At 41.1% G+C, this 20,257-nt stretch overlaps 1 protein-coding gene across 3 annotated transcripts in view; it reads right to left on the minus strand.

The window, feature by feature from the left end:
* RNF182 (ring finger protein 182) overlaps positions 1–19,489 on the minus strand; it is a 68,799-nt gene extending 49,310 nt beyond the window's left edge. Inside the window, exon 1 of one of the 3 annotated variants that reach the window (XM_080654837.1) lies at positions 19,381–19,489. The gene's annotated coding sequence lies outside the window, so the exon portion shown is untranslated. Of the gene's footprint in view, positions 1–18,579; positions 18,693–18,900; positions 18,968–19,380 lie in introns of those variants that run through there. The other 2 variants (XM_080654838.1, XM_080654836.1) reach the window with 2 other exon arrangements.
* Between the last annotated feature and the right edge of the window lie 768 nt (positions 19,490–20,257).

A 20,257-nucleotide genomic window follows, 5' to 3' on the forward strand; every position in this document is an offset into this window, starting at 1 on the left:
ACTCCTTCTGTCTGAAATGCTCTGCTCCTAATCAAGGGCTCCCCTTGTCACTCAGATATCAGCTTAAATGTTACCTTCCCTCCTCATCTAAGGTAGCATCCAAAACTTGCCTTAGTTTAATTATCCAAATGTTATTTTTCTCTTGTAGTTTTCTTGTTTATTTGGATCTTCTGTGTGTGTGTGTGTGTGTGTGTGTGTGTGTGTGTGTGTGTACAAGTATCTCCTCACTAGAATGCAAACACCATGGAAAAGGAACCTTGTCTGTTAATATTCTGAGTTCAGATCTCTGCCTGGCCTAGTGTAGTCATTCCAATATTTGTTGAATGAGTACTGGTGTTTGACCTGGTTAAGAATGTAAGGCAAGATTTCCCTAAGGAAGTAACAACTAAGCTGCAATCTGAAAATAAGCAGGAGTTAGTGAGAGAAGAAAGAATGGAAGAACACCCACACAGAAGGACTACCCAGTTCAAAGGCCCAGGGGCAGGAGGAAGCACTGCAGAAATGAGGAATGAAAAGAAGACCTATGAGATGAGTTCAGAATACCAAAAATAAAAGTATAGCTGAGAAAGAAAGATATTAGGAGAGATCTGTTAGCTGTTTGAAGGATACAAAGGCAAGTATTATACAATAAAATTAACACACTTATCAGATTTGAGCAAAATAAGAGGTATATATTTTAAAAATCACTACAGAATTCTTTCATAAAACCAATGCAGGCATAAGTAACAAGATAAAATGTATTCAACTAGTAATATTTTAATATATTTTTACTGATTTCAGAGAGGGAGAGAGTGATAGAAACATCAATGATGAGAGAGAATCATTGATCGGCTGCCTCCTGCACACCCTACACTGGGGAACTAGCCCACAACCTGGGTATGTGCCCTGACTAGGAATCGACTGTAACTTCCTGGTTCATAGGTCAACACTCAACCACTCAGCCATGCTGGCCCAGCAATTAATAATATTTTTTAAAAAGGATGTACTACAACATATTTAACCTAAATCCCACAATCTAATCATATCTATTCTTATTTTTCTGACCTAATTGCAATAGATAACTCCATCTAAAAAAAAACCCTGCTACATGAAAAATGTTTTATAAAACATATCAATTAATGACAATTTATTTGTACATTTGGTCTAATAATAAAGCCTGATTCTATTCATTGAGATATTGTTAATGCCATACTAAATATGTTTGATATTTAATATGTCACACTGTTAATTTTTTTTAATAGACTCACAGTGCAGTTTTTAAATTAAATAGGATTCTGCATTTGAAAAGAGGTGTAAAGAACTTTGTGACTAAAAAATAAACAGGGACCTTGGAAAAAAAGGCAAAATGCCAGAATTATTTTTTTAAAGTAATGATTTTAAGTGATCTTTAAGTATAAGTCTTTATCTCCTAGGGGAAAGGCAGAAATGAGAGGTCATGTGATAGAGGAAAACTTGCCAGATAGCTGAGAGCTGCCATTTATTAAGTACATTTTCTCCATTATATGAGTTGTACATGTTACATCCATCCACCCACCATTCATCCTCACAAAACCCTACCAGGTGATGGCATTATTCCAGCCCAATGTCCACTGGCTCCTGGTCTCCTCCTTATACATGTGCCATTTGCTTTACCTGTATAAATGTACTCTGTAAATTAATATATCCTATCTAATAAAAGAGTAATATGCAAATTAACCGTCACTTCACGATAAAGATGGCGGTGCCCACATCCAATAAGGAGGGAATATGCAAATTGATGTGACAAAGATGGTGGCGCCAGCCAGAGCCACAGAGCCAGCTGGAGTGGACAGGAGGCTTGGCTTCCTTGGTCACCCCAGCCAGCTCCGTAGCTGCCTCCCAGACAAAGCCATGGTGGCAGGGCTGAGACAGAGGCAGCTAGGGGCGATCAGGCCAGGAGGGGAAGGCAGTTGGGGGTGATAAGGCCAGCGGTGGGGAAAGTTGGGGGTGAGCAGGCCAGCGGGGGGGGCCAGTTGGGGGCAAGCAGGCCAGCAGGGGGGGCAGTTGGGGGTGAGCAGGCCAGAAGTGGGGGGGCAGTTGAGCATGATCAGGTCAGCGGGAGGGGCAGTTTTGGGCAAGCATGCCGGTGGGGGGGGGCAATAGGGGGCAAGCAGGCCAGCAGGGGGGTGCAGTTGGGGGTGATCAGGCTGGCAGGGGAGCAGTTAGGGGTGATCAGGCTGGCAGGGGGGGAAGTTGGGGGCAATCAGGTCAGCAAGGGGGGTCAGTTGGGGGTGAGAAGGCCAGTGGGCGGGGGCAGATGGGGGCGAGCAGGCTGGCAGGCAGAGTGGTTAGGGGTGATCAGGCAGGCAGGCAGGTTAGTGGTTAGGAACCAGAGGTCCCAGATTGTGAGAGGGATGTCCGACCGCCGGTTTAGACCCGATCCCTGTGGGATCAGGCCTAAACCGGCGGTCGGACATCCCCCAGGGGGTCCCAAATTAGAGAGGGTGCAGGCTGGGCTGAGGGACACCACCCCCTGCACAAATTTCGTGCACCAGGCCACTAGTTCTCTTATAAAACCAAAACTTGATGGGCTAAGTCCAAGATTGACACCTTCAGAACTATACATATAAGAGTTTTAACAGAAAAAGTTGTTTACCCTGCTCTTTAAAACTTTATACCACCATCATTTGTCAGTAAGAAAAACTTCCTACTTTATCCTAACAGATTTATTTGTTCCCAACATTCTCTAAATTATTCAATCTCAGCCCTATACTCAGGTGGGAATAACAGTTGCAAGAACACACACTAATACGGATGTATCTTAATTCCAATGAAACTGCTATCACTAAATGACAATAACACCTTTAAATCAACACAAATCAATTCCCACTACTAGAAAAGTTTATGTCCAAGGTGGTTATACCATCTTTCCATATAAATGGAAATGTAATACTACTATCCACTTGTATTATAATCTCCCCAAGCTAATATATACCTAATAGGAAACAATAAATAAGCTAATAATAAATCATAAATACATATATTACCTCATTTAATTCTTTAACCCTCTAATATTTCACCATGATAGGTACATTAGTATTCCACTTTGTAATAAGATCAGTGAAGCTTGTAAGGGAAGTCAGGGAACATGCTCTAGTTACACGGCTTACTAAATGGCAAAGCCAGGATTCCAACCCAGAATCCCATGCACCTCCCATCTATGCATTGTGGGCAGAGTGAACCAGCAAGGCAGACCAATGATCACTCTTGACTCATTTTCATATTTTAGCACCTAACAGCTGATTTAATAACCTTCAATAGTCTGTTCACTTCTCAGGAAACATTGGGCACAAGCTCAAAAAGGAAAAGTTCATAAATGACACATACACATCAGACACAACAAAATGCAGAATTTTTTTTTAATTCACAGGCTGGGAGTGGGGATATATTTTGTATTTTGTACCGTCTGTTCATATTTCTTTATTATTCTTTATTGTTTAAAATTTTACATATGTCTTCTTTTTCCCCCATTGACCTCTCCCCGGCCGCTCCCACCCCCCAGCACATGCCCTCACCCCCCTACTGTCTGTGACCATGGATTATGCTTACAAGCCCTGTGGTTGATCTCTTACCCCTACCCTCCACCTCCCCTGCCTTCCCTCTGAGGTTTGACGGTCTGTTTGATGCTTCTGTGTCTCTGGATCTATTTTTGTTCATCAGTTTATGTTGTTCATTATATTCTACAAATGAGTGAGCTCATGTGATATTTAGCTTCCTCAGACTGGCTTATTTCGCTTAGCATAATGCTCTCCAGGTCCACCCATGCTGTTGTGAATGGTAAGAGTTCCTTCTTTCTTACAACAGCATAGTATTCCATTGTGTAGATATACCACCGGTTGTAATCCACTCATCTGCTAATGAGCACTTAGGCTGTTTCCAAATCTTAGCTATTGTAAATTGTGCTGCTATGAACATAGGGGTGCATATATCCTTTCTGATTGGTGTTTCTGATTTCTTGGGATATATTCCTAGAAGTGGGATTACTGGGTCAAATGGGAATTGCATTTTTAATTTTTTGAGGAAACTCCATACTGTTTTCCACAATGGCTACACCAGTCTGCATTCCCACCAGCAGTGAATGAGGGTTCCTTTTTCTCCACATCCTCGCCAGCACTTGTCGTTTATGAGTTAAGTTGTATGAGTTCCCTATAAATTTTGGAGATTAAATCCTTATCAGATATAACATTGGCAAATATGTTCTCCCATGCAGTGGGCTCTCTTGTTGTTTTGCTGATGGTTTCTTTTGCTGTGCAGAAGTCTGTTCATATTTCAATGACTAAGACATTAAAAACTTTGTTAAAGCCCAATTTCCCAACCTCTCCCCCCAGAAAATACATTTATTTCAGTTTTAAAAACAGATAGATCAAAGAACTGTAAGACTTGATTTTGCAGCCTCTAGCTCTTGAGACACCAAGGGTTTTTTTATTTATTGGATTTATTGTACTGACATTGATTAATAAAACTATAAAGGTTTCAGGTGTACAATTCTACAATAAATCATCTATATCAGTGGTTCTCAACCTTTCTAATGCCACGACCCTTTAATACAGTTCCTCATGTTGTGGTGACCCCCAACCATAAAATTATTTTCGTTGCTACTTCATAACTGTAATTTTGCTACTGTTAATGAATCATAATGTAAATATCTGTGTTTTCCGATGGTCTTAGGCTCTACAGCAGTGGTTCTCAACCTGTGGGATCTATATATTGCATTGTGTGTTCAGCACCCCAAGTCAGGTCTCCCTTCATCACTATTTATCCCCCCTTTACCCTCTTCTACTTCCTCCCACACCCTGAGACACCATGGTTGTCTCGGATAGTTATTACCATCAGTACTTGAATATCTGCAAGCAAACTGCTAATTCAAGTTCATAGAAAAGTGAGTTTTAGGTGGTTTCCTTTTATTTCTTAGCCCTAAAATTACACATAAGAAATTCTAATTCATGTTAACTTAGCAAGGGTCCAAAATTACCTTCAAATTGTTTATATCCATTTTTCCAAATCCTTGAGAAGAGAAGGGAACTATACAGTACCTTTTTTAAGACTTAAAAAAAAAAAAAAAAAAAAAAAAAACAGTTAAAAGATGAAGTCTCTGCCATGGAAATGGCAGTGATTATAGATGTCTCAAGCTTTACCAAATAAATAAATTTGATCTGTTTAGCAGATCAGAGGATGGCATTTTCTGTGCTCTTCTTTGGGGCCATTCAATAAGCTATGGAAACAACCACTTGACACCACCAAGCACAGAGCTTTGACTACATAAATCGAAAACTTTTCTATAATATTCTGGAGTTTTCTAAAACTGATCACTGTGTGCTGGAAACAGGCATCATATAAAATTCTTCTATTCATTCAATAAATATTTACTGAGCACTTACTATGTTCCTGGAATTGTGCTACAAGCTGAGAATATAGTAGCAAAAAAAAAAAAAAAACAACAACACAAAAACAGAGCCACTGTCTTTATGGATCTTACACAATAGAAGAAAGATGTATACTTTTTTGTTTACATGTTGTGTCAGGTGGTAATAGTGCTACAGTAAAGAACAGGCAAGAAGGACAGAGAGTACAGGAGACAAAAAGATCACAATTTTTTATAGAAGGCCACTCTGATAACATTTGAGTACAAAACTAAAAGAAACGAGGAAGTGAGCTTACAACTATTTTGAGAAAGAGCAGTCCCAGCAAAAAGACAGCAGTGCCAAGACCCAGAGGCCAGAGCAGTCTTGGTGTGCTCAGAGCACAGCGAGGCTGGAGTGCTTGTGCAAGGTGGAAGGGGCGGAGCTGGCAGGGACCAGAGCATGCAGGCCTTGTGGGCCCTGAACTGGCTCTGCCATGTATTCTGAGTGAGGAGGGAAACAGGGCAGGGGGTGTTATTTAGTTTTCTTTTGGCATCAGAGTCTTTTGAGCAGGGAAGTGATAGGATCTGATTAAAATTCAAAGGATTGGAGAGAAACCAAGATGGCGGCATAGGTAAGCACCTAAACAGCTGCCTCACACAACAATTTTAAAACTACAACTAAAAGACAGAACGGACACCATCCAGAACCACAGGAAAGCTGGTTGAGTGAAAATTCTACAACTAGAAGGAAAGAGAAAAGCTCACAGAGAATTGGAGGTATGGCAAAGGGTCTTTGTGCGCACAGAGAGGAAGGGTGGCTGAGAGCCTGGCTGACTTTCTCTGGCGGAAGGGGGAAGGAAGCCCCCGACCGCACTGAACCCCAGTTCTGACTGCACTGAACCCCAGTCCCGGGCGAAACCCCGTGGACCCAGGCTCATACAGGGGGCGTCTGGACTGTCAGGTAGAGAGAAAGGCACCTGGAGACTCAGAGACCCGGGGGAGACCCGGGGGAGCCCCAGCGGGCTGGGGTCTGGAGGTGCGCGCGCCAGTGTGCACAAAGGCTGCGGAGGTTGCCACAGGCTTTCCCTAGCAGAAGGGAGTCGGAAGCTCCTGACTGCACCGAACCCCAGTTCTGAATGCACTGAACCCCAGTTCCAGGCGAGCCCCTGGGGACCCACGCTCTTCCGGGGGGGAATCTGGACTCTCGGGTGGAGACTCGGGAGCCGGGGAAGGCAGAGGTCTGCAGGCGCACGCATGCCAGTGCGCACAAAGGCTGCGGAGGTTGCCACAGGCTTTCCCTAGTGGAAGGGAGTCAGAAGCTCCTGACTGCACTGAGCCCCAGTTCTGAATGCACTGAACCCCAGTTTCAGGTGAGCCCCTGGGGACCCACGCTCTTGTGGGGGGAATCTGGACTCTCGGGCGGAGACTCGGGAGCCGGGGAAGGCAGAGGTCTGAAGGTGCATGTGCACGCGCGTGCGCAAGGGCAAGGCTGATGGGAAGCCAAGACTGTCTGCTCCGCCCTGAGACTCCACCCCATCCAAGCTGAGCACAGAGGCTATTGCAATTTGGCAAGTCTAATCCTATAAGGCTGTCTCCAGCACCAAACTTCTCCCAGCGTAGACACAGCTGATCCTTACAGCCAACTGGCCTGGAGGTCAATTCCTCCCAGTGATACCAACAACAATCAAGACTTAACTACAACAAGGCTGTACACACAGTCCACAAAGGGGTGCACCAAGAGTGTCCACCTCAGGTTAACTGGGGAGGCCGACCCACTGGGCCATATAGGAAACCTAGCACACAAATCTACCCTACCAACTCAGGGAAGCAGTGAAAAATAGGGAGATGAAGAAACAGATCACAAATGAAAGAAATGGAGGAAAGCAAACGACGACTGGATATAGAGTTCAAAAACACGGTTGTAAGTCTTTTCAAGAATATCCTAGAAAAGGCCGATAAATATAACGAGACCCTCGAAGATATGAAAAAGGACCAACTAGAAATTAAACATACACTGACAGAAATAAAAAAATATTATAGAGATCCAACAACAGACTAGAGGAACACAAGAATCAAGTCAAAGAATTGAAATACAAAGAAGCAAAAAACACTCAACCGAAAAAGCAAAAAGAAAAAAAAATCCAAAAAGTTGAAGATAGTGTAAGAAGACTCTCGGACAACTTCAAGCGTACCAACATCAGAATTATGGGGGTGCCAGAAGAAGAGAGAGAGCAAGATACTGAAAACCTATTGGAAGAAATAATGACTGAAAACTTCCCCCACCTGGTGAAAGAAATAGACTTACAAGTCCAGAAAGTGCACAGAACCCCAAACAAAAGGAATCCAAAGAGGACCACACCAAGACACATCATAATGAAAATGCCAAGAGCAAAAGACAAAGAGAGAATCTTAAAAGCAGCAAGAGAAAAACAGTTAATTACCTACAAGGGAGCACCCATACGATTGTCAGCTGATTTCTCAACAGAAACTATGCAGGCCAGACGGGAGTGGCAAGAAATTTTCAAAGTGATGAATAGCAAGAACCTACAACCAAGATTACTCTACCCAGCAAAGCTATCATTCAGAATTGAAGGGCAGATAAAGAGCTTCACAGACAAGAAAAAGCTAAAGGAGTTCATCACCACCAAAACAGGATTACATGAAATGCTGAAGGGTATTCTTTAAGAAGAGGAGGAAGAAGAAAAAAGTAAAGATAAAAATTATGAACAACAAATACATATCTATCAACAAGTGAACCTAAAAATCAAGTGAATTAAAAACCTGAGGAACAGAATAATCTGGTGAATATAATAGAATCAGGGGCATAGAAAGGGAGTGGACTGATAATTCTCAGGGGGGAAAGGGTATGAGGGGGTTCAGCAAGAGACTGGACAAAAATCATACACCTATGGTTGAGGACAGTGTGGGGGAGGTAAGGGCAGAAGGTGGGGTGGGAACCGGGTGGAGGGGAGCTATGGGGGGAAAAAGAAGAAACAATTGTAATAATCTGAATAAAGATTTATTTTTAAAAATTTTTTTAAAATAATAAAATGCTATTGAATTGTAAAAAAAAAAAAAAAATTCAAAGGATTGTTCTCACTGCTACCTAGGAAATAGACTGTATTCTGCCTTATAAAAAAAGAGGCTTGGAGACCAGTTGGAAGGTACCTGCAAATAAAAAAATGAGGGAAATGGTAATAGATTGTACTACAGTGGGAGAAATTATCAAATTTGAAGGCAGATGGACTGAGCTAATGGAATCAGTTTAACATATAAAAAGAAAATCAAGCTATAAAGAAGTCAAGTCCAAAATTATGGCCAAAACACCTGAAAGAATGACAATGCCATTTACTAAATTGGGAAAAACTGGGAGCAGCAGGCTGAGAAGTTATTGGCACAGGGAATCAGGAGTTCATTTTTGAATATGCTGAGTTTGAGGTGCCTATTTAGACATCCAAGTGGAATTAAGGGAAATTTTTCTATTGAAGATATGAATTTGAGACTCATCAGCAGGTAAATGATAATAAAGCTACGAGACAAGATGAGTTACCTAGGAAATGCGACGGGCCAAAAAAGGAAAGAATCCAAAGTCTGGACCTGCAGAAGTAAGGTCATCTGCAGAGGGTAAATGAGGAGGAAGGGGTACAGGTTTGAGGAGAGAACAGAAGGGAGGAAGTGGTTGTCTCGGAAAGCAGGATAATGAGCAGGAAGAAGGAGGAGGTTTGCCAATCACACATGGATTACATTTAAGTCTTAACATTTCCATCTAAAAGGCGAACTACTTAAGATGAAACGGAGATGGCATAAGCTTAACCCACTGTACCTGCTTTGAAACAACGAATGCGGTTGTAAACATTTATTAAAGTGTCTGAGAATTCACTCAAAAAAAAAGACAAAAATTACAATATTTGAATTTAATGAAATTACATCAATCATATGTCATTAAAATCCTATGGCCTAGAGCAGTGGTCAGCAAACTGCGGCTCGCGAGCCACATGAGGCTCTTTGGCCCCTTGAGTGTGGCTCTTCCACAAAATACCACGTTCAGGCACGCACGTACAGAGTGATTAAAACTTCATGGCCTATGTGCAGAAGTCGGTTTTCGGCTCTCAAAAGAAATTTCAATCGTTGTACTGTTGATATTTGGCTCTGTTGACTAATGAGTTTGCCGACCACTGGCCTAGAAAAATAAAGAACCAGCTGCGTGAAAGAAGCTATCTGAAGCAGGTGTGGGACACAACCTAAAGCTGATCAAAGAATTAAGAGAGGAAGAGGTCTGAACGCAGAATCCAGGGCCGGACTATTCAATATGGGAGCCACTAGCCACATGTGGCTACTGAGCACGTGAAAGGTAGCTAGTGCAACTAAACAACTAATATTTTAATTTTATTTCATTTTAATTTTGAAACTAAAGCAATATTTTTCCATCAAACACAACTTTACTATTTTGGCAGTACTACATTTCATTGTAATTGCTGAAAATTTAGCATCCAAAATGAGAGATTCTTTAAGTATAAAATACATACCAGATTTCAGACTTCCTTAAAAAAATAAAATGTAACATATCTTGTTAATAATTTTATACTGTCCTGGCCAGTGTGGCTCAGTTGGTTGAGCATCATCCCATGTACTGAGGGGTGGCTGGTTTGATTCCTGGTCAGGGCACATGCCAGTTGCAGGCTCCACCCCAAGTTGGGGGCCTACAGGAGGCAGCCAATCAATATTTCTCTCTCCTTGATGTTTCTCTCTCTCTCCCTCTCCTTTCCTCTCTCTTTCTAAAACCAATATATAATAATAATTTTATACTTACTACATGTTGAAATTATGGTGTTATTTTGGATATGTTGGGTTAAATAAAATCTATTATTAAAATTAATTACTTTTTGCTTTTTTAATATGGCTACCCAAAACAATATTACATATTGGACAGCACTGGTCTAAGGATTAAAATACTGATACTATCTGAAAAGCATGGTTTGAAGTCATCTGTTGTCATGGTAACTATAAAAGGAGGCCAAACCTATCCATCCATGTCACAGGAAGAATTATCCAGGATGTATGCAGTATCTAAGCCTTAAATCCATGACCAATAAGGAACCATATTTAATGAAAAATGGTCAAGCAGTAACTGAAATCAATATGGAATGGTATGTTAACTAAAGCTCACCTGAAATGGTACTGCCAGCTTACCTGAGATAATAAACTTCCTTCTAGTGGTAAGTAGCTTTCCAATCTAGAGAAGGTTTAGAATTAAATGCAGAGATGATGAGGAAAATCAGACTCATATTAATACTTTTTAGAAAAGCCAAAGAATATGTTTTATATCTATTGGAACAGTTTGTGAATAATTATGTTTTTAATGTTTAAATGAATCTGACATACACTGGCAGATTAGCCTTATGATGCTAGTTTAAAAGGTGTGATAAATTTAGATATATGATTTATTTATATTGTAATGTTCAAGAAGATTTGGCTATGTCTATAAAATATGATATAAAATAAAATTTTAAATGTAAAAATTTTGAAGTGATGGAACAGTCAAAAGAACTTGAGCTTGTATTTGGAAAGGTTTAACTCATTTGCATCATAAATTTGCTCAATAAGCATCTGATTTGTTTAAACAGAAAATTAAATACATTGTTTATACATGCAATTGAAAATATTTAAGGGTTTAAATTATTACCTAAGTTTGTAAATGAGACTGACAGTTAAAGGAACTGAATCTGTTCAATTTGAACTAAAGTTTCATCAAAGGAAAAGTAAAGATGATTACTCACATTTACCAGATTTATAAGCAGTTATTCTTATTGATAAATTGGAATTTAAAGGCCTAAAGAAATCTAGATTTTATTTTTATCTGTTATTTACATATGTGATATACATATATATTAGTTGTCCTTTCTATACACAAAACTTACTCTTAATAGCTAATAATTAAGTAGCTTACAACTATTAATTTATTTAATCCTCACAACAACCCAGAGAGGTAATATTAGTCTCCCCAGGTCATGAAATGAAGGCATACGTAGTATGGTTAAGTAGCTGCCAGGAGGTCACACAGCTAGAAGGTAGCAGAGCCAGGATTCAACTCCAGGTTGTCTGGCTTCAAAACTCATGCTCTTCGTATTGCCCTTGAATGTGAAAAAGAGCTCACATTGACAAAAATAGTAACTAGTGTTCATAAAAGTGAGCTTTTACATGCTGGTAAGATTTTTAACTAAAAGTCTCTTGTTCTTCTTTTTCCCCAGTAGCTATCAAGATAGGTTTGCACTAAGAATTCAGGGGGAAAGCCATGATGTACAGGGGAATGACCCAAATGAGAACAGTTTTCAAGGCTTCTAACTTCTTCCTGACCCAATACTCCAGACCTCTGGTATCCTAGAAAAGTCCAGCCTAAGGTATATGGCATTTATTGAATTACTTTTCATTTATTTTCATCCTATATGATCTCTATGGCTCTTTTCTACATGTATTCCCAATCCAAGACACAGTATAAAATTAAAATAAGTTCAGGAGAGAAGATAATTTCATTTAATTTTGTTTTTAATTCTAAAAAATATATTTGAAGGGAAGAGTTCTCTCCTCCTTCTACCCCAAACCTCACCTGGATCCTGCAGCAGTAAGTGTAAACAAAAATTTATGTTTCTTGGTTACCATCTTAGAACCATCTCCCCTACCTAAATTGACCACACCTACCACTCTGAACCTTCCCTACCAGGCAGTCCTCAACTGGCACTCTTCCCAAAGCACCTAATCGGAAAGCATCTTCACTGCAGCAGGAAGGCATTCTTTGCCTGCTGGTAATTGACAAAGCAATCATAGTCAACTTCAGAGTGTGATTTATCCACATGAATCATGTTTTTAAATGTACTGACTCTGTGCAATTTTGAATAACATATTTATTCACATCTTATAGATGAGGAAACAAGAGTTACTGTGATGATCAAAAGATAGTTTGTATAGCAAACTTAATAGAGGACCTGGCACCAAGTAAGTGTTCGACAGATGGTAGCTATGACAATATGTATTATTTAACGAACCTGCAGAACTATGATTCATTACTTGCTTTTATGAACTCCTGTCTCCTATTAATTTACTTTTCATATAGCTTAAATAAGAAAGACCCCCTGAAATAACCTGTTTCGTGATCCTTCTGTGGAGACAGTAAGAACAAGTGTTTATAAGAGGGGATTAAAAGAGGAGACAGGAGATAAAGTAATAAAAGTATTATAAAGACAAATGTAAATGGCTTTTGAAGATCTATTTTTTGCTGTCTTTTACCAGAATCAAAAGCTTATTCATAATTGCTAGTATAAAATTAAGCTAAATAAGGTTTTTATGCTTTTTATATGTAACTTTTTAAGACATGAACATCAGGAATCCAAATAATTAAAAACAGAATTGTGATATTTGATTTCTAATGTTGTATAGCAAGTAACTAAAAGCTCAAATTAACTTTATAGTGCCCTAATGATATATTTTGAAACTTAGATAGCTGATGTAATCTATATAATAAAAGCCTAAGCGACCGTTACAGCGGTCGACCAGAACGACTGGTCGCTGTGATGCCCACTGACCACCAGGTTGCAGACGCTCAATGCAGGAGCTGCCCCCTGGTGGTCAGTGCGCTCCCACAGCGGGAGCACCGCTCAGCCAGAAGCCAGGCTCAGGGCTGGCGAGCACCGCAGTGGGTGGTGGGAACCTCTTCGCCTCCACAGCAGCGCTAAGGAGCTGCGAGCCAAGCCCTAAGCAGTGAGCAGGAAGGCGGTAAGGAGCAAGGCGTCCCAGATTGAAGAGGGCACAAGCCACGCTGAGGGACCCCTCCCCCCCCATACGAATTTCATGCATCGGGCCTCTAGTACTACTATAAGGAACCTGAGTCGGTTTCCTATGGCCCTAAAATTTATTGTTTTAAGGCCCTCAATACTGACTTTGGAACTTCTTAAAACATAATAATTTTATGTCACATAAAAAATTTTCTAAGAATTCAATTAAGAAAAAGCATACTTGTATATACTTTATCTTTGGAAATGAATAAGACATAGTTCTTGTTCTTGAGAAGCTTACAATCTAGCACAAAAAAACCCAGCTATATGTGTTTTCAAACAACAGCTAAATTGTTTTTAAAAAGGGGTATACAAAGAGTTCTCTTGAAAGAGAGTGAGAGGAGTATCACTTAGTCCTTAGGACAGAGTAGGTAGCTAAGAAAAGAATAGTGAGTCTAAATTTTTTAATATGTTTTTATTAATTTCAGAGAGAGGAAGGGAGAGGAAGAGAGAGAGAGAGAGAGAGAGAGAGAGAGAGAGAGAGATCAATGATGAGAGAGATCATCATTTGACCGCCTCCCACATACCCCTCCACTGGGAATCAAGCCTGCAACCTGAGCATGTGCCCTGACCAGGAATCGAACTATGAACTCCTGGTTCATAGGTCAATACTCAACCACTGAGCCACACCAGCCTGGCAGGTGAGACTGGATTGATGATAGATCACATAAGACAATGAAAAATAGACAGACATTTTAAATGGATATTTACATGTATATGGCAAGGTTAATACCATGGAGAATATATATTCTTTTAGTATATGAATATAAATAATAAGTAAAAGAACTCCAGAAAGTATTTTTTCTGTAAATTAGTCTATTCTAGTTTCTCTGTACAAAAAAACTCTGGTACGTGTACAATATGCTATGAAGAAATACTTATTTTATGACTCTAGGTTTTGTTTCTTTTTATTAAAGTAAGTTTAAAAGCCCAAGTGTCATAACAATTGGTGCCTTTATTTCTACGCTTAAAATATATTAGTGAATTGAAAAATAAAGCTTGCTGCATTCCTTGACATAAAGAAGCCAGAATCTTGGTATATTCTGTGTACTTTTAAGGTAATTTAACAAAGAGAGAAATCAATCACATCAGTTTTCTCCTTCTTAAACATGGGGATCATAATAGTACCTGATTCATAGTGTTCCTAAGAGAATTAAATAAGTTAATATTTGTGAAATGCTCAGAACAGTGCCTGGTCCATAGGAAGCATTTAGGTTTGTTTGATTGCCTGATAGGAAGAAGATGGAACTGCAATCATACTACACAGGGTCTGAGGAAAACATTTATAACAAGAGGAAATGCCAGATAAGACCACACAGAAACCTTTTATTGTAGATTTAAAATTCAAGAGTTTAAGCATCTGTTCTTCACTATAACTATGCCCATCACATCACATAGTGATAAAACTATGGAAAATGCCATGTCTCCCTTGAATGGCTATGGTTACATAGAGGGAAGATGATTTATACTGGAATGATAGTCAGAAACACAATTTCTCATTTAAATACATCAAATATGTTGGATAAACACATAATTTTAGTTTATAGTTCTATTACTATCTTGATTATCTAATTGGTCTACTTGACCTATTAGTTTACATAATATACCCCATGCAGAAAACCTTTACTCTTATGCCCTAATTTGTAGTTTACAATATTCAAAGTGCACTTACACCATAATTTAAGGAAGTCACTTTTTAGTCAGTCAGGAGAAAAGGTGAGAGTAAGCAACCAGAACCAGCATCTCTGTGGCAGAAGTGGCCAGCCTTAGAAAACTACCCTTAGGTAATTGCCTCAGGATTCTGAACCATAAGGTGTCGAAGAGATTATTAGTACCATCAGAGTCTTTTTCCTCTTCTCCCCTTCACCACCAAACCCTGCAGGCTCCCAATATATTAAACTTTTAAGTCATTGAAGCCTCCACCTCAAGGTTCCCTGGCTTTCATTTTCACTGATTATAGGATAAAGAAGCAAGGATCTAGTTCAAGACACTTAAGGCAATGAGCAATCAATCACCTAACAGGCTCACAAATTCTATCCACCATACAACCTCTGTAATCATCCAAAATGTGAAATTAAGGTTTATAACATGTGTTGTTTTTATGCGTTTATAACGTGTTTTTAATGCACGCCATTATAAACTAAGTTTCCAAGATTCTTCTGGTTGAATAACAAATTAGACAAATAGTATTTTTTAAAAGCCCTAGGGTTACAAAATTAGTTTTAAAGCATTTGGGAATTACCTGGTAACTTTTCCTCATAAGAAAAGGAAGGCTGAAAACCAGGCCAAAAGAGACTATTTAGGTGTCATACATAAAATAAAATGAATAATCACAATAGTTGGAAAACAAGTAATTCCTCATCCATAAGAGCTCAGATTACTTGCATCAAGCAACATGGAATATATAGAAGGAAAAACTTAATATTTGTTGACTGATATCTAAAACTATTGTATGTAATTGCTACAAATAACTGGCATGTAAGGAAATCAATCACTGACCTCAAACTATATTTATAACACACCAATCATGTGCCAGACAGTATAAATGTATGCATTTTCCCCAAGCACTTGTGATTTATAAAATGTCTTAAGACATCCTATCTTCTTATCTTCATTTTAATTGGGAGGACAAAAATTTAAACACATGCCCACAAAACTTTTCAACCTCCATTAATCACTATTAGTAATCCATGTCACAAAACATCACTTCCTGTCACCACCACTATATGTCTCCCATTCCTTTTCTCAGCACAGTAGTTATGATCAATACGTACCATGCACAGTAGGTCAGTTAACAATACCTTATAGTATTTATATATTTGTAGCACTTTTTCTGCCAGATCCCTGGGCAACGTTATTCTTCTCAGCCACAAATGCAAACCGAAGTGTTTTGATGATTAAGAAACCATTAAAAACTATCATCTTTCCCAAATGTGCTTTCATAAATGCTACAACACATTGTACTAGATGCTAAATTACCAACAATGCTAAATTATGCTAAATTATCATTACAGTGCAACTAGAACTTGCAAGAGCATGTTGACCCAGAAATAGCCAATAAAGGCTTCATTGGCCTTATGCTGCCCATGCATTGGCTCATTGTACATCGTTGGACATGCTTGATCAGTTACAGAATTCTTCAGGTAGAGCAATGGCCATGGTTATGTTTATAGACCATATTTTTTAACTTATACCCAAAATGGGGACCAGTTTTACGTCATAAAATTTAAGACTCTTAATCCTAGAAATGCACAATACTACTGTGAATCAGTGAAAGTGGTGAGTGGTGTTTCACACCTGAGCATGTGCTGTGCTGTACCCTACTCCCACCAGGTGGCTAACCTAAACCATGGACATAAGTCACACTTTCCATTGGTATTTCCTAAGGAGATACTGTGGAGTATTTTTCTCTTTCACTAACTGGTTGTGCACAAAATACCTCAGAATGCTAGTAACATAAACAAACACGCCAAATTAATGTTTTGTGCTGCCCTGACAAAAGCTTCATTTCATGCTTCAGAGTTTGGATAAATAAACCACTACAACCAAACAGTGCTTGCAACACATGACTGTATCTGCTGTTTACTGACTTTATTTTTTGGCAAAAAGTGATACAGCTTTAAAATGCCAAACTATATTGAATCTTGGGCCTTGTGTGAGCTAGCAACAAAGGCAAAACGTTAAGTCCTTGTTGTGCTGAATTAACACTGGATACCTCCATTCTTCAGAATACATTTTCTAGCCACAAAATAAATGTGCAGGCTAAAACTCATAGTGAGAGTTCTGTCTGACTGAAAAGCAGGTCCAGGCTCCTTGCACATACTTGAATGTTGGCTTTGCTAACAAAGATCTGAATAAAGCTGTACTCTTGGTACCTCAGGAAAAACATAAAATGTTTCAGTATAAAGCATGAAACTACAGTCAGTGTCTATAAAATATGCCTACACTTCAATATTCCAATTGCCTTTCACGTTTCAATGAGAACATACGTATATTCTCTCCTGGTTATCTTCTCAAAACAGTTCTACTTCATTTTAATCAATGTACCATGTCATTACCATTATCTAAGAGTATTTAGCAGAGCATCTGTGAATCACTCTACAAGTAAGATTCAGTTAAAAACAAACCCAACTGTGAACTAATCTGCAAATTGTTGTTGCAACTTATCCCTTTAGTTTCCAATACAATCTCCTAATGAAGTGACATTACTTAAAATTGCTAGCAAATATGAACAGACTTGGAAACCTAGTAATCAGCAGGCTAACAGGTGTTGAAATCCCAAAAGAGAGAAGAGGAATATTAGGTAATCACTTTATGCCTGACACCTCATGTAGCTTTAACATCCATAATCCTAATCAGCTTAACTGCAATTCAAAATGATCCATGCCACTGGTTTCTTTTCATTAACTACTGTTTAGCAAAGATATTATTTCTTGTATTCCATATGGTCACTAACCGATCAATTCCAACTTAAAATTATTTTACTAAATTGGATATACAATTTAATTCGTTGACTCATTTTCCAGTTATCTATGTGATATCTCTCACCAATTAAAACAAATATTAACAAATAATGTTATTTCCTTCCAAATTGATCAGCTATATTCCTGAAAATAAAGTTTTGTCTTTCACATTACACGTAAGATGATATCTAAGGAGCCACAAAACAGTTTTAGCAATCATATTTTTAATGCATTCTTTGTGTTTGCAACGAAGTAAATATCACGAAATGATGGAAGGGCGTGGGCCGTTGAGAAAGGAGGGGGAGGGGTCCGGGTTCCCATAACTTGGTCAATTCCCCACCCAGGACCCGTTTGCCCTTGGCAACGGCATCTAACCCTCACCGGCTCATAAACACATGCAAATGCCGCCCAGCTACCTGCCTCCAGAGGTGCTTCAGATCGCGCCTCACACAGAAAAACGCCAGGCATTTTCCAGTTCCTTAAGAGCGTGAACACAATACCTTCCAGAAGCAACAGCAATGACACCGGTGCCAGGTATCTAACCTTCAAATTACTGGTCCTGCTCCCAACTCTGGTCTTGCTGGGTGGGAACCCCCGGCTGCCTCTCCATTTAGTTACAGGTGCAACTACACCTGCCAGAGGCACGGTCGTTATGCTCAAAACCCAAATGAACTTCAGAAGCGCCTCAAAAAGCCTCGGTCACAAGCACAGAAAAATGAGCTCACTTTGCAGAGATTGTGAGGGAAAAAAATGATAGTATATTGCCCTGTACAACCCTCCCGTCCCATGCTCGAGGAAACTATGAAACATAGAAATCCAGAGATAAATAGTTCCATCTTTTTTTCTAAAAGGCTTGATAACGAGAGAGAGAGAGAGAGAGAGAGAGAGAGAGAGAGAGAGAGAGAGAGAGAGAGAGAAAGGTACCACCCACCGCCTCTGCAAAATCACAGTCCAGGAGCCCCTGGCCGGAGCTGGGAGCCCCGCGCGGCGCGGGCCGTCGGGGGCGCCAGGACCGGCCCCCGCCGTCGCGCCGGGAGGAGGCTGAGCCCCGGCCGGGAACTTTGCCGCCGCGGTCCCGGCCTCAGCGCCGGCGGCGGGCGGAGGGCTCCCCGGCGCGGGGAGGCCGTCTCCCGGAGAGGACGCGCCCCGTGGGAACTCGGGTGCAGCCGGCGGCGCCCTCTCCCTGCGGCGGGCGGACCCCCAGCCCCAGCGCCCGCCCGACCCCTCCCGGACGCGGGCGAGGCGGCCTTACCTGCCCCCGGCGGCCGTGGCGGGCGCGGGGCCCGGAGCCGCTCGGGCGGCGGCGCCTGGGAGGGAGGGAGGCGGCCGCGGAGGAGGAGTCGGGCGAGGAGCGGGCAGGCGGCGGGCGGCTTTGTTTCCACTGCGCCGAGCTGCCGACCCTGCGTCACCATGGCAACCGCCGGGGGCCCCGGGCCCAGTGGGGACCCCGGGACACCCAGGGTCCTGGACCCTCCAGGCCGCCGCCGCCGCCGGCACCCCAGCTCTTCTCCTCGGCATCTGGTTGCTCCGAGGGGACAAGGACCCCCAAGGAGCCGCCACCACCACAAACACACCCCCTCAGTCGCCCTCACCAAATCGCTGTCTCTCCCCAGCAAGATGGGACGGGGAGAAGGAGAAGAGCAGCCCAGAGCCAATTATTTCCATCCCAGTCGGCACTCCCTTTGATTTCCCACGCGGGACATCCCAACCCCCTCCCCCATCCCCAGCACACCTTTCTTCTACGGAGCTGATCCCTCAAATTCACTGAAGATTAAAGAAAAAGCAGTACAAACTAATGAAGTGTTGAGCAACTGGTACTTGGCGCTTCTGTTGCCGCAACAACGTCCCTCCTCCTCCCCCTCCTCTCCCTTTTCCTCCCCCTCCTCTCCCTCCTCCTCCTCCTCATCCTCCTCGTTGAGGAGGAGGCTTGCTTGCTTTATTTATTTATTTGTTTGTTTATTTTTTTGTTTGTTTGTGTGTTTAGTAAATAGAGGAGGCACTTGTCACCTCACAGGTTAAAGCACAACTTTGGGCTGCATTGTGAATCTCCGCTGCTGCCACTGCTCAGCTACTGGCTGTGACTGCTAAGCATCTACCAGGAGCTCTGGCTTACTCTGTGCCAAAGACCAGCTGTGTACTGCAGGTCCTGGCGCTCCGGAGAAGAGGGGGACAAGGCTAACCTTGGCACATGCTAGGCATCCCCTCCTAAGGAAATTCTTGGAGAGGTAGGGAAAAGTACTAGCAGACCCACAGTGATGCTTCCTCAAAAGGACAGAGCTAGAGGACAGCTACCATAGGGTGAGTGAGTCATCGCCCCATACTCTGTCTTCCTGAAAGGTCCGTTACTGAATCCAAAACCTACAGGGTCTTCATTTAAACCCTGGGGAGCACAGCGTTTATTTTCTGGCATTTGTGAATCACCAAAGGAATGTCAAAAAATTACAATAAAACTCCAGGGTAGTTGATGTTTTCTGGTTTTGCTACCTGTCTGAGAAGCCAGAACAATATTATTACCAATTGAAGCCACATATATTAAATAATGAAAATATTTAGCTCCTTTTTAGAGTGGAGAATAGAAGGTTGGCCACTTTTCTGTAATGGGAACATTG

This window comes from Plecotus auritus, assembly GCF_963455305.1.
Source record: "Plecotus auritus genome assembly, chromosome: 2".
NCBI lineage: Eukaryota > Metazoa > Chordata > Mammalia > Chiroptera > Vespertilionidae > Plecotus > Plecotus auritus.